Below are 12,870 nucleotides of genomic sequence, written 5' to 3' on the forward strand. Positions count from 1 at the left end.
ATCCATACTCCGCAAGCCACCTGACGGTGTGTGGCGGAGGGTACTTTGAGTACCTCTATCGGTTCTCCCTTCTATTCCAGTCTCGTATTGTTCGCGGAAAGGATTGTCGGTATGCCTCTGTGTGGGCTCTAATCTCTCTGATTTAATCCTCATGGTCTCTTTGCGAGATATATGTAGGAGACAGCAATATACTGCTTGACTCCTCAGTGAAGGTATGTTCTCGAAACTTCAACAAAAGCCCGTACCAAGCTACTATGCGTCTCTCCTGGAGTTTATATATCATCTCCGTAACGCTTTCGCGATTACTAAATGATCCTGTAACGAAGCGCGCTGCTCTCCGTTGGATCTTCTCTATCTCTTCTATCAACCCTATCTGGTACGGATCCCATACTGCCGAGCAGTATTCAAGCAGTGGGCGAACAAGCGTACTGTATCCTACTTCATTTGTTTTCGGATTGCATTTCCTTAGGATTCTTCCAATGAATTTTAGTCTGGCATCTGCTTTACCGACGATCAACTTTATATGATCACTCCATTTTAAATCACTCCTAATGCGTACTCCCAGATAATTTATGGAATTAATTGCTTCCAGTTGCTGACCTGCTATGTTGTAGCTAAATGATATGGGATCTATCTTTCTATGTATTCGCAGCACATTACACTTGTCTACATTAAGATTCAATTGCCATTCCCTGCACCATGCGTCAATTCGCTGCAGATCCTCCTGCATTTCAGTACAATTTTCCATTGTTACAACCTCTCGATGTACCACAGCATCATCCGCAAAAAGCCTAAGTGAACTTCCGATGTCATCCACAAGGCCATTTCTGTATATTGTGAATAGCAACGGTCCTATGACACTCCTCTGCGGCACACCTGAAATCACTCTTACTTCGGAAGACTTCTCTCCATTGAGAATGACATGCTGCGTTCTGTTATCTATGAACTCTTCAATCCAATCACACAATTGGTCTGATAGTCCATATGCTCTTACTTTGTTCATTAAACGACTGTGGGGAACTGTCTCGAACGCCTTGCGGGAGTCAAGAAACACGGCATCTACATGGGAACCTGTGTCTATGGCCCTCTGAGTCTCGTGGACGAATAGCGCGAGCTGGGTTTCACACGATCGTCTTTTTCGAAACCCATGCTGATTCCTACAGAGTAGATTTCTAGTCTCCAGAAAAGTCATTATACTCGAACATAATACGTGTTCCAAAATTCTACAACTGATCGACGTTAGAGAGATAGGTCTATAGTTCTGCACATCTGTTCGACGTCCATTCTCGAAATCGGGGATGACCTGCGCCCTTTTCCAATCCTTTGGAATGCCACGCTCTTCTAGATACCTACGGTACACCGCTGCAAGAAGGGGGGCAAGTTCCTTCGCGTACTCTGTGTAAAATCGAACTGGTATCCCATCAGGTCCAGCGGCCTTTCCTCTTTTGAGCGATTTTGATTGTTTCTATTGTTTCTCTATCCCTCTGTTGTCTATTTCGATATCTACCATTTTGTCATCTGTGCGACAATTCTCTGTTCATCTCTTCGTACCCTTGTCTCTATCTCTAAACATCTCCCTCTTCCTCCTCCTCCTCCTTCTCCTCCTCCTCCTTCTCCTAACTGTCTCTGTCCATCTCTTCCTGTTCTGCTCTGTATGTCCATCTCCTCTTCCCCATCTCGTTTTGTCCATCTCATCTCCCCCATCTCTGTGTGTTCATTTCCTTCTCCTCCCTGCATCTGCCTCTCTGTCTCGTCCTCCCACGTCTCTCTCTGTCCGCTTCATCTTCCCACATCGCTGTCTGTCCACCTCCTCCTCCCTTTGTCTTTCTGCCTCCTCCTCCTTTACGTGTCTTCGCCTGTCAATCTCGTCCTCTTTATCCCTATCTCTGTCTTTGTCCCATCTCTCTCTGTCCAAATCCTCCTTCCCCCTCTCATTGACCATTTTCTTCAATGTCCTTTCCATCTGTCCACCTCCTACTCACACTCTGTGTCCATCTCCTCCTGCCAACTCTTTGTCCATCTCATTCTCCCCCCTCTCCTCCTGGTTTCAGCAATCTCCCACTTCTATCTGTCCATATCTTCTCCATACTCTATTTCTCCTTTTCCCCTTCTCTCTACATCCATCCACCCATCCTCTTCCTTCCTCCCCTTTCAATATCTGTCTCCTCCTCACCCCTCTCTCTGCTCAGCCATGCCTATTTCAACATGTAGCCCCAACAACATTTTCTGATAACTACCTGTACTGTCAACTGTCATGCAGGGTGGACTAAATGCAAGAATCTAAAAATCCTATTCACCTGTATCTCCACTCCTATAGGAGCTAGGAGATTTCAAACTCACAATGTTGATTTCCAGAGAGCAAATAGCATGTGTAGAATCGGCAACAAAGAAAACCAGAAACAACAGTTCAGGTATACATGCTGACATCGTAGGCACATGATGAAGAGACAGAGAAAGTACATGAAGATATTGGATGGATAGTTCAGAATGTAAATGGAGCTGAAACTCTAATAAACTTGGGAGATTGGAACGTAGTTTTAGGGGAAGGAGTAGAAGAAAGGGTACCAGAGAATACGACTTTGGCCAAAGGAATGAGAGAGGAGGAAGACTAATTCAGTTCCGTAATAAATTTCAGCTAGTAATAGCGAATACTTGGAAAAGGGTGGGAGATATGGGAAGATTCCACTTAGATTACATCATGGTCAGTCAGAGATTCCGATATCACACATTGGATTGTAAGGTGTACCCAGGAGCAGATACTGACTCAGATCACAATTTAGTGATGATGAACCGTAGGCTGAAGTTTAAGAGACTAGTCATGAAGAATCAATGCGCAAAAGAAGTGGGAAATGGAAATACTAAGGAATGCAGAGATACACCTGAAGTTCTCTGAGGCTGTAGTTACTGCGCTAACAAACAGCTCAGTAGGCAGTCCAGTTGAAGAGGAATGGACATTTGTATAAAGGGCAATCATAGAAGTCGAAAAGAAGAAATATTGGTACAAGGAAGGCAACTGTGAAGAAACCATGGACAACCGAAGAAATACTTCTGTCGACTGACTGAAGAAGGAGGTAGAAAAATGTTCAGGGAAATTCAGAAATACAGAAATACAAGTCACTTGGGTAAGAAATAAATAAGAAGTGCAGAAGACACTCAGAATTCGCTAAATGAAAAATGAGAAGAAATCGAAACAGAAATGATTGTCGGACAGATTGACTCAGCATACTGAAAAGTCAAAATAACCTTCGTTGAAATTAAAAGTAAGGGTGGTAACGTTAGGAGTGCAATGGAATTCTGCTGTTAAATGCAGAGGATAGAGCGGATAGTAGGAATGGGAAAACTGAAGATCTCTGTGAGGGGAAGGAATTGTCTGATGATGATGTGATAAAAGAAAAAGTACGAGTCGACCGGGACGAGATAGGAGGTATAGTATTAGTCAGAATTTAAAAGAGCTTTGGATGACTTAAGATCAAATAAGGCAGAAGGAATGGGTAACATTCCATCAGAATTTTTAAATCATTAGGAGAAGTGGAAACTAAACGACTATTCATGCTGGTATGTAGGAAGTATGAGACGGACCATCAGTCTTTCGGAAAAACATCATCCACATTATTCCAAAGATAGGAAGAGCCGACATTAAAGCTCAATTAGCTTAATAGCTTATGCATTCAAGTTTCCGACAACAATAATATACAGAAGAATGGAATAGAAAATTGAGGATCTGTTAGATGAGGAGCAGTTTGGCTTTAGGAAAGGCAAACACACCAGACAAGCGATTCTCGCGTTGCAGTTGATAATGGAAGCTAGACTGAACTAAAATCAAGACACATTCTCAGAATCCGTCGACATGGAAAAGCTTTCATCAATGTCAAATGGTCCAAGACGTTCGAAATTCTAAGGAAAATAAGGGTAAGCTATAGGGAAAGATGAGTAATGTACAATATGTACAAGAATCAAGAGGGGAAAATAAGACTATAAGACCAAGAACGAAGTGCTCAGACTAAAAAGGGAGTAAGACAGGGACGTATTCTTTCGCCCCTACTGTTTATGCATTGAAGAAGCAATGACTGAAATGAAAGAAGGATTCAAGAGCGGGATTAAAAATCAGAGTGAAAAGATATCAACGATAAGATTCGCTGATGACATCGCTATCTCCATTGAAAGAGAGGGAGAATTACCTGATGTGTTGAACGGAATGAACAGTCTAATGGGTACAGAATACAGTTTGAGAGCAAATCGAAGAAAGAGGAAATGTCAACAGCTGAAATTTGATATCAGAATGGGGTTTCGCGAAGTAGACGAGGCAGAGGAATTCCGCTACCTAGGCAGCAAAGTAACTCACCATGGACTAAGCAAGGAGGACATAAAGAATAGACTAACACTGGCATAAACGGCATTCCTGGCCAACAGAAGTCTGTTAGTATCAAACATATGCCTTAACATAAGGAAGAAACTCCTGAGAAAGTGCGTTTGGAGTATAGCATTTTATGGGAGTGAAACGTGGACTGTGGGAAAACTGGAACAGAATATAATCGAAGCATTTCAGATGTGGCGCTACAGAAGAATGTTGATATAATTAGGTGGACTGATAGGGCAAGAAATGAAGAGGTTTTTCACAGAATTGATGAGGAAAGGAAAATATGGGGAAAGCTGATAAGAGAAAGGGATAGGATGATAGGATCTGTTAAGACATCTGGAAATCTGTTCCATGGTACTGGAGGGAGCTGTAGAGAGTAAAAATTGTAGAGGAAGACGGAGATTGGAATACACCCAGAAAATAATTGAGGACATAGGTTGTAAGTGCTACTCTGAGATGGAGAGTTCGACACAGTAGATGAATTTGCTGTGGGCTGCATCAAACCTGTCAGAAGACTGATGTTGAAAAAGTGTACCAAATTTGGTTGCAACGGATCCAGTGGTTTATAAGGAGATGCTGGACATACACAGATACACTTCTACACATGTCCATCTATATGTATACTAGTGTTTCCCTACAGTTTTGTATATGTATGCGTTTAACATGTGTATTGAACACACCTGTTCCTCCCCTAACTGTGTCTACCTCTTCCATTGTCTGTCCACCTGACCTTCCCATGTTTATCTATCTCTTCCTCCCCACTCTCTCTGCATCTTCATCTCCCCCTCTCCCTCTCTTTGTCCATTTCCGCCACCCTCTCTGTCCAATCATTTCTTCCTCCCCACTGCCTATGACCATATTCTCCTCCATCTCTAACTTCCCATCTCCACCTCCCACTCTTCCTTTTTCACCTGTCCCTACCTCTCTACACCTTCCACTTGCCTCAAGCACTTACATCTCCTCCTCTACCTCTGTCCATTCCCTCCTTGCACTGGCTCTGACCATCACCACCATCTATCCATCTCAACTTGTCCCCAGCCACTCCCACTACTGTTCCCACAACATCTACTCCCTCTACTACTCTCACAACAAACCTTCATGCAGGGCACGCAGATCATATATTTGGTCCTAATGTACAGGCCACCCTGCAAAGTAGTTTGATAAAGCTGGCTCATATTATTGCAGCGGAAGATGCTTGTCATGCTGTGCAACCTTCATGCTGGGGCCTGTAAAATCGTTTCTTGCCCCTGGCATGTAGGCTGCCCTGCAAAGTAGGTTGATTTGGCAGGTCGATACTGTTCCCACAGAATGTGCCTGTCATGCAGAAAAGCCAATACACCAGAAGCTGGAAAAAACACGCACCTCTACTCCTATTGGTGTTAGGTCATAAACCCCACTGTGCTGATACTTGTGAGACCTGTTGTTTCTGTGCCACATTCGGTTGAAATCGATTTAGGCATTTGGGAGAAGATCTCAGACATATACATCTAATGCACATACCGTCTGTGTGTGTGTGTGTGTGTGTGTGTGTGTGTCTTACAAATAGCTTCGTTCTCTCACAAGTCTATTTCTAGCAGATTGTAAAGTTATTTCTTAGCAAATTTTCTGAGGTGATGTTCGGAAGGGATATAAAATATTCTGAACTGATATCTGTTGACAGCCATAACGACTATCTTGTATATCATATCTGATCACGTATTATACTGGGCTTTTCATACATTTGAACGTCACGAATTCATTAGCTTACACAAATTCGATGTCTACCTTGCTGCATGTTAAAGTACTTAATCTGTTTCATGTGAAATATGCGCCATTTACGAGGTGCATTCAAGTTCTAAGGCCTCCGATTTTTTTTCTAATTAACTTCTCACCCGAAATCGATGAAATTGGCGTTACTTCTCGACGTAACCGCCCTGCAGACGTACACATTTTTCACAACACTGACGCCATGATTCCATGGCAACGGCGAAGGCTTCTTTAGGAGTCTGTTTTGACCACTGGAAAATCGCTGAGGCAATAGCAGCATGGCTTGTGAATGTGCGGCCACAGAGAGTGTCTTTCATTGTTGGAAAAAGCCAAAAGTCACTAGGAGCCAGGTCAGGTGAGTAGGGAGCATGAGGAATCACTTCAAAGTTGTTATTACGAAGAAACTGTTGCGTAACTTTAGCTCGATGTGCGGGTGCGTTGGCTTCGTGAAACAGCACACGCGCAGCCCTTCCCGGACGTTTTTGTTGCAGTGCAGGAAGGAATTTGTTCTTCAAAACATTTTCGTAGGATGCACCTGTTACCGTAGTGCCCTTTGGAACGCAATGGGTAAGGATTACGCCCTCTCTGTCCCAGAACACGGACCGAAATTTTTTTGGTGGCGGTGAATCTGTGTGCTTCCATTGAGCTGACTGGCGCTTTGTTTCTGGATTGAAAAATGGCATCCACGTCTCATCCATTGCCACAACCGACGAAAAGAAAGTCCCATTCATACTGTCGTTGCGCGTCAACATTGCTTGGCAACATGCCACACGAGCAGCCATGTGGTCGTCCGTCAGCATTTGTGGCACCCACCTGGATGACACTTTTCGCATTTTCAGGTCGTCATGCAGGATTGTGTGCACAGAACCCACAGAAATGCCAACTCTGGAGGCGATCTGTTCAACAGTCATTCGGCGATCCCCCAAACCAATTCTCTCCACTTTCTCGCTCGTGTCGTCAGACCGGCTTGTGTGAGCCCGAGGTTGTTTCGGTTTGTTGTCACACGATGTTCTGCCTTCATTAAACTGTCGCACCCACGAACGCACTTTTGACACATCCATAACTCCATCACCACATGTCTCCTTCAACTGTCGATGAATTTCAATTGGTTTCACACCACGCAAATTTAGAAAAGGAATTATTGCACGCTGTTCAAGTAAGGAAAACGTCGCCATTTTAAGTATTTAAAACAGTTCTCATTCTCGCCGCTGGCGCTAAAATTCCATCTGCCGTACGGTGCGGCCATCTCTGGGACGTATAGACAATGAACGCAGCCTCATATTAAAACAATGCGCATGTTTCTATCTCTTTCCAGTCTGGAGAAAGAAAATCGGAGGCCTTAGAACTTGAATGCACCTCGTACTTTCATTGTACCTTTCTCAGGGGCTTCGTTGCAAATGCTTGACTTGCCTCCATTTATCTTTAGTAAGAGATTTTTAGCAGTCCAGGTATGGCGACGCTGAAGCTGATCTTGGAGCCGCGCAACGGCAGAGGCGCGTTATTAGGTAATGTAAATGGATGAGAACCACCTTTGTTCCTCCACAAATGGAGCCTATAGTGCACTTTGAGACAGTGTAGAGTGTGGTTGACAGTGCATGTCTAATTCTATCCACAACTGTTTTGCCATCAGTGAACTAAGTCGTCGAACCCAGTGGGGTTATTAATGATTTAGTTCAATGTCTGTGGGCATATTTGAAGGCATGAACTGCGTTCGCCAACCTGTGTGAACACTACGGAATAGTTCCGAAAAGACTGCCATGTTTACGACATACCTATCAGAAAAAGAAGAAAAAAGAAAAAGAAAAAATGGGTACTCAGAGTGGCAGATTCAACGTGCTCTCCGCCCAACCACTGCAGCACAACCTGTTGAGATGGATGAAGTCACGAGGGAGGAGGTAGGCACTGCATTTATTCCATACACAGGCGCACTCTCGGGGAAAATCGCCCGCATTCTGAAGAAACACCAGGTCGGAACTGTGTTTTGTCCTCCAAATAAAACTCGTGCACTGGTGGGGAGCGCCGAAGATGACCTCGGTTTGAGGAAGGCCGGCGTGTACCAGATTCCGTGTCAATGTGGCAAGTCGTATATTGGTCAGACGATGCGTACCGTCGAGGATCGATGCCGTGAACACCAGAGGCACACTCGACTGATGTATCCGAGCAAGTCGGCGGTCGCTGAACATTGTTTGTCGGAAAATCACGCCATGGAGTATGACCGCACGAGGATTCTGGTACAGACGTCGAGATACTGGGAGAGCGTTGTTAGAGAGGCCATCGAAATTCGCACCAATGACGACCTCATAAACCGTGACTGTGGCTATAATCTTAGCAAGGCTTGGGAACCAGCGATTGGGTTAATCAAGAGTAAATCGAGCAAACGTATAGTTGTGACGACCACGGCGGACAGAGCCATCACACCGACGTCATCTCAGACGCCGTCGCAATCTGTTCCACCGCGCGACCGTGGCGCGGGGCGCGGACGGCGGAGGGAGCGCGCCGTGGGCGGAGGGTATTTAAATCGGCCGCCGCCTCGACCGAACCCAGTTCCCTCTGAGCAGCCATAGCGTACGGATCTCCGTGCCAGCACGTTCACAGGAGCTCAGTACGTCAGTTCACCTGATGATGGCGACATGTATGATCGCCGAAATATTGTGCCCGTTGGACACTATAGACCGGCAGCACACCCGTGGATATTTTGATTATACCTATCAGAAGTTTAGGCTTGGTGCAAAAAGATCGACCCAGTAATTCATGTTGCAGAAATTGCTCAATACACTCCTGTATTCAGGTCACGCAAACGCCCTTGAAGATTTCCAGAAGTCCAATGCCGATTGCTGCGCAAGTTCAAGTATCTACACCTACGTAAATACATCGCAAGCCACCATGTGGTGTATGGCGGAGAGTACCTTGTGCCACTACTAGTCATTTCCCTTCCTGTTCTAGTTGCAGACAGAGTAAGGGAGAAAACACTCTCTATCCGGTTCCATATTATGCCTGATTTCTCTTGTCTAATCTTTTTGTGGTCTTCACGCGAAATGTACGTTGGCAGCAGTAGAAACGTTCTGCAGTCAGCTTGAAATTTGTATCCGAATGAGTGCAGCCACGCTTCACCAGGAAAAAGAGATTTTTAGGATCAACCTATCACGCAAAGACTGTAGCAGCCAGTTACAGTACAGTAAGTCTAGCAAAATAATCTGAACTGCCTGTCGATGCACTGCCATTACCTCGTAGGACGTCAGTTCGAGTTTGTGCAGAGCTCTATGTACAAAAGTTACTGACACACTAGTCTGTAGTGCTAAACGGAGCTAATTATTTCCAAGACCACTTCTAACTCCTCCAGTTCCGCTGAAGCGGGTACCCCGCTTGTCACATTCGGACGAACTGACTGGAGAACAAGTGCCTATTGGAGCGAGTGCCTGCCTGGCAATCCGTCCTGTGCAACGCCGTACATGAAATTCCCTGTACTCTTAGTTTGCAGTCCAAGCCTCCTCTCACGCATCGTTTCGCCCAGTGAATCCAAAAAACAGTATTAGCTATTCTTTTTATTTCCCATCTGCAAGGTAATAAAGAAGACCTTTTGTTCATTTTTGCCAACGAGCATACTTTTGAACAATAAAGATAACTGCCGTCAAAACTCGCCCAACAATATCTGTGGACCATGGAATAAGTCCCACCCTAAGGCACTGTGCCAGGCTCCTAGTAGTAGATTATTCGATCGCTCTACCAACGTTACTGGTAAATTTGATGCTCGACAGATTATGGCGCAACTTGAAAATGAAGTAGCTGACTTATTTATAAGCCTCTGCCGACGATGGAAATTTTTCGCATTGTACAGTATTTCGATTCACCACACACAGCACCACTAACTTCGAAAGTTACACAAATAAAGCTATCCAAATGGTTCAAATGGCTCTGAGCACTATGGGACTTAACATCTGAGGTCGTCAGTCCCCTAAAACTCAGAAATACTTAAAAGTAACTAAAGGACATCACACACATCCATGCCCGAGGTAGGACTCGAACATGCGACCGTAGCAGTCGCGCGGTAATAAAGCTATTCTGCAGATCAAGTTGATACATGCAGACCTACGAATATAACAGAAACAAATTTTCAGTCACACCAACACATTTCAGTGCATAGAACACCGTGTATAATACTAAAACGGCGAGAGCCAAGATTCATGAACAGAAAGTGAAGGGAGATAATTTAATACACAACTGCGTAAGGAAAAATTAATTTTCTCTAGATGATAGACGAAACAGTAAATGCGAAAATTGTTTGTCTTAGCAAATTTTAGTTGTGACTGAAGATTTTTTCTCAAAATATTATGGTATAGTCATGGAAGACGATCACAAGCTGACTGAACAGTATGTGCTTTGATCGTAACAACAAACTCATTACAAAAATGGGATTCCAGCACTGCAGCCGTTCAGCATCATAATGTAGCCAGTTCATAAAGACTTAAAAACGGCATAAATTTTAAAAAAGAACCAGTCACCCTACGATGTACAAGTATATTTGTACCGCCAAGCTTAAGATAGCATTCATATAACCTACCTGAATCCAAGGAAAGTCAGATTTTTATATATTAGTATTTGCTGCCAAATTATACTGGGCGACTGTACTTGTAAGTCCATTATAACTTCGGTCACATCTTGCAGACACTTACCAGAATCTCGTTTGTATTGGACTGGAAGCAGCATTATTTGTTATGTGCCATAGTTTATCATCTGTCTGATTTCTAGGAACTGAGGATACCCAACAGTAACTATTGAGCAAGAAAAGTCACAAACGCTGAGGTTACGTCGTTAGTTCAACATGTTACTAACTACCAATGCTGTATTACAATTTGGTAAATCACAACAAGGGTACTGTAGTCCTTATCCCAGCACATCTCAAACTATTCATCTTTGGATTGACCTTTTGCCGTCTTTGTCCCGGAATGGATACATTTCACATTCGGTTTCTTGCCAATTTGTCCATCACAATCAGTGAATTGTGGACTTCAATTAAAGCCTGCTGATAGGCAAGGTGGGAGAAACATTTCAAACGCTTATTAATTCACTTTCATAACATACATACTATCTCATTTCTGCTAGTAGTAGGTTTATAAAATATTGATTCTTGCGCTGAATTAGTCGTACTTGACAGAAACTTGAAACTCTTTGTTTGTTTCGGTGTCAGTCAAATGTTGAATCAGTTTCAGATGTACAGTATAGCCATTTGATGTACATGCAATTCTTTGCCCACTAAATCAGACAAGAATTCTGACGAGAAGACCTTCTACAAACAACACACATTCTTCAAGGGAACGACACAGTCAATGCCAGAGCGCACGTATACACTGTACATTTATCACAAAAATTGTGTCGCCACAACTATCTCCCAATGTCAGTACTTACACAGACACACACCAACAGGAACCCAGCTCCGCGTGTGGAAGCTGATGGCTGACTGGCAGTGCGTGCTGTCTTATAGGGCTCTTGGCAACTAACGCGTTTACCGGAGGAGGAGAGGCGAGTAATATCACTGTGCCCCCTCCCCACCCGACAAGCCGCAGAACACGTTAAAGGAATGAAATCAAGTTTAATGCTGGGGAATCACCTGATGCACAGACTTCCCGCTAACTCAGCGAAAACAAGTTTCGGCGTTACCAGGTACGCGTGGCTGATACAACAGACCTTGTAAGGAAAGAGGTTGCGTGGTGTCACAGCACCTCATTATAAAGATTCTGTTGTCTTTTTCCTTTCCTTTGTGCGGCTGCAAACGTCTACGCAGGAAACACCAAGGTCTTCTACGAAGAATGCAGCTATGGACGCGTGCTGCAAACTGAACGAGACTGCTCCTTGTTGGTTGTCACCACAGTCTTAACATAACAGTCGCGACACTCCGTCCCATTTTCGTTACCCCCAACGATAGCAGCGCCTCGAGCGGCCAGCAAGCAATACTTCTGAATACGATATGGGATGGGTGCGATGCTAACATTTATATTGATTTTTAACACAGTTTTTGCAATAGAGAGTGAACTTAGTGTCATAAAAATCGACAATGACTATAAAATTACAGCACATCTATGATTATTTAGTTTCCTAAGGACCCTAGGAGATACGAAACGGTGCATTACAGGGCAGTTTATTTACGATTCTCTTGCAACATACAGACATTTCCTGAGTAATGTCCTTTACCTCCAGTAGCAAAATACTTCTGGTACATACCAGAAGACCCGATCTTTTAGAAAAAGACGTCGTATATCCATCCAGTTTCGTTCGCTACGTTTTCAGCCAAATCAGTGAATGTGGTCGGTAGGAAACCTATTTGGAATGTAAGAGCTACATTATTTAACGTATCAAATAAGCCACCACAGTTGTTGCTTAAGGGAAAAGCACACAGATGTGACAACAAAACGTCAACAGTCATAAAACTATTTCCCAACACAGCAGAAAACAATTCCACAATTGCTGTTAGATCTGAGCCACAAATGGCAAGAATATCAAGCACATTTGCTTTCGAAGCAAACGTAATTACATTTACAAAAATATTCGTCTATTAGAAAGTCAAGTGAAGAGTAAGAAAGGGCGAACTATTGAACTCCATAACAATTTTCACCCCCCCCCCCTTCTCCCTTGAGCCATGGACCTTGCCGTTGGTGGGGAAACTTGCGTGCCTCAGCTATACAGATAGCCGTACCGTAGGTGCAACCACAACGGAGGGGTATCTGTTGAGAGGCCAGACAAACGTGTGGTTCCTGAAGAGGGGCAGCAGCCTT

At 44.0% G+C, this 12,870-nt stretch overlaps 1 long non-coding RNA gene across 1 annotated transcript in view; it reads right to left on the reverse strand.

Moving 5' to 3' along the window:
* Positions 1-11,651, reverse strand: part of LOC126263105 (uncharacterized) — a 107,355-nt gene extending 95,704 nt beyond the window's left edge. Inside the window, exon 1 of the long non-coding RNA XR_007546840.1 lies at positions 11,507-11,651. This is a non-coding gene — a long non-coding RNA (uncharacterized LOC126263105). The remainder of the gene's footprint in view (positions 1-11,506) is intronic.
* Between the last annotated feature and the right edge of the window lie 1,219 nt (positions 11,652-12,870).

Source organism: Schistocerca nitens, chromosome 6 (genome assembly GCF_023898315.1).
Source record: "Schistocerca nitens isolate TAMUIC-IGC-003100 chromosome 6, iqSchNite1.1, whole genome shotgun sequence".
Classification (NCBI taxonomy): domain Eukaryota; kingdom Metazoa; phylum Arthropoda; class Insecta; order Orthoptera; family Acrididae; genus Schistocerca; species Schistocerca nitens.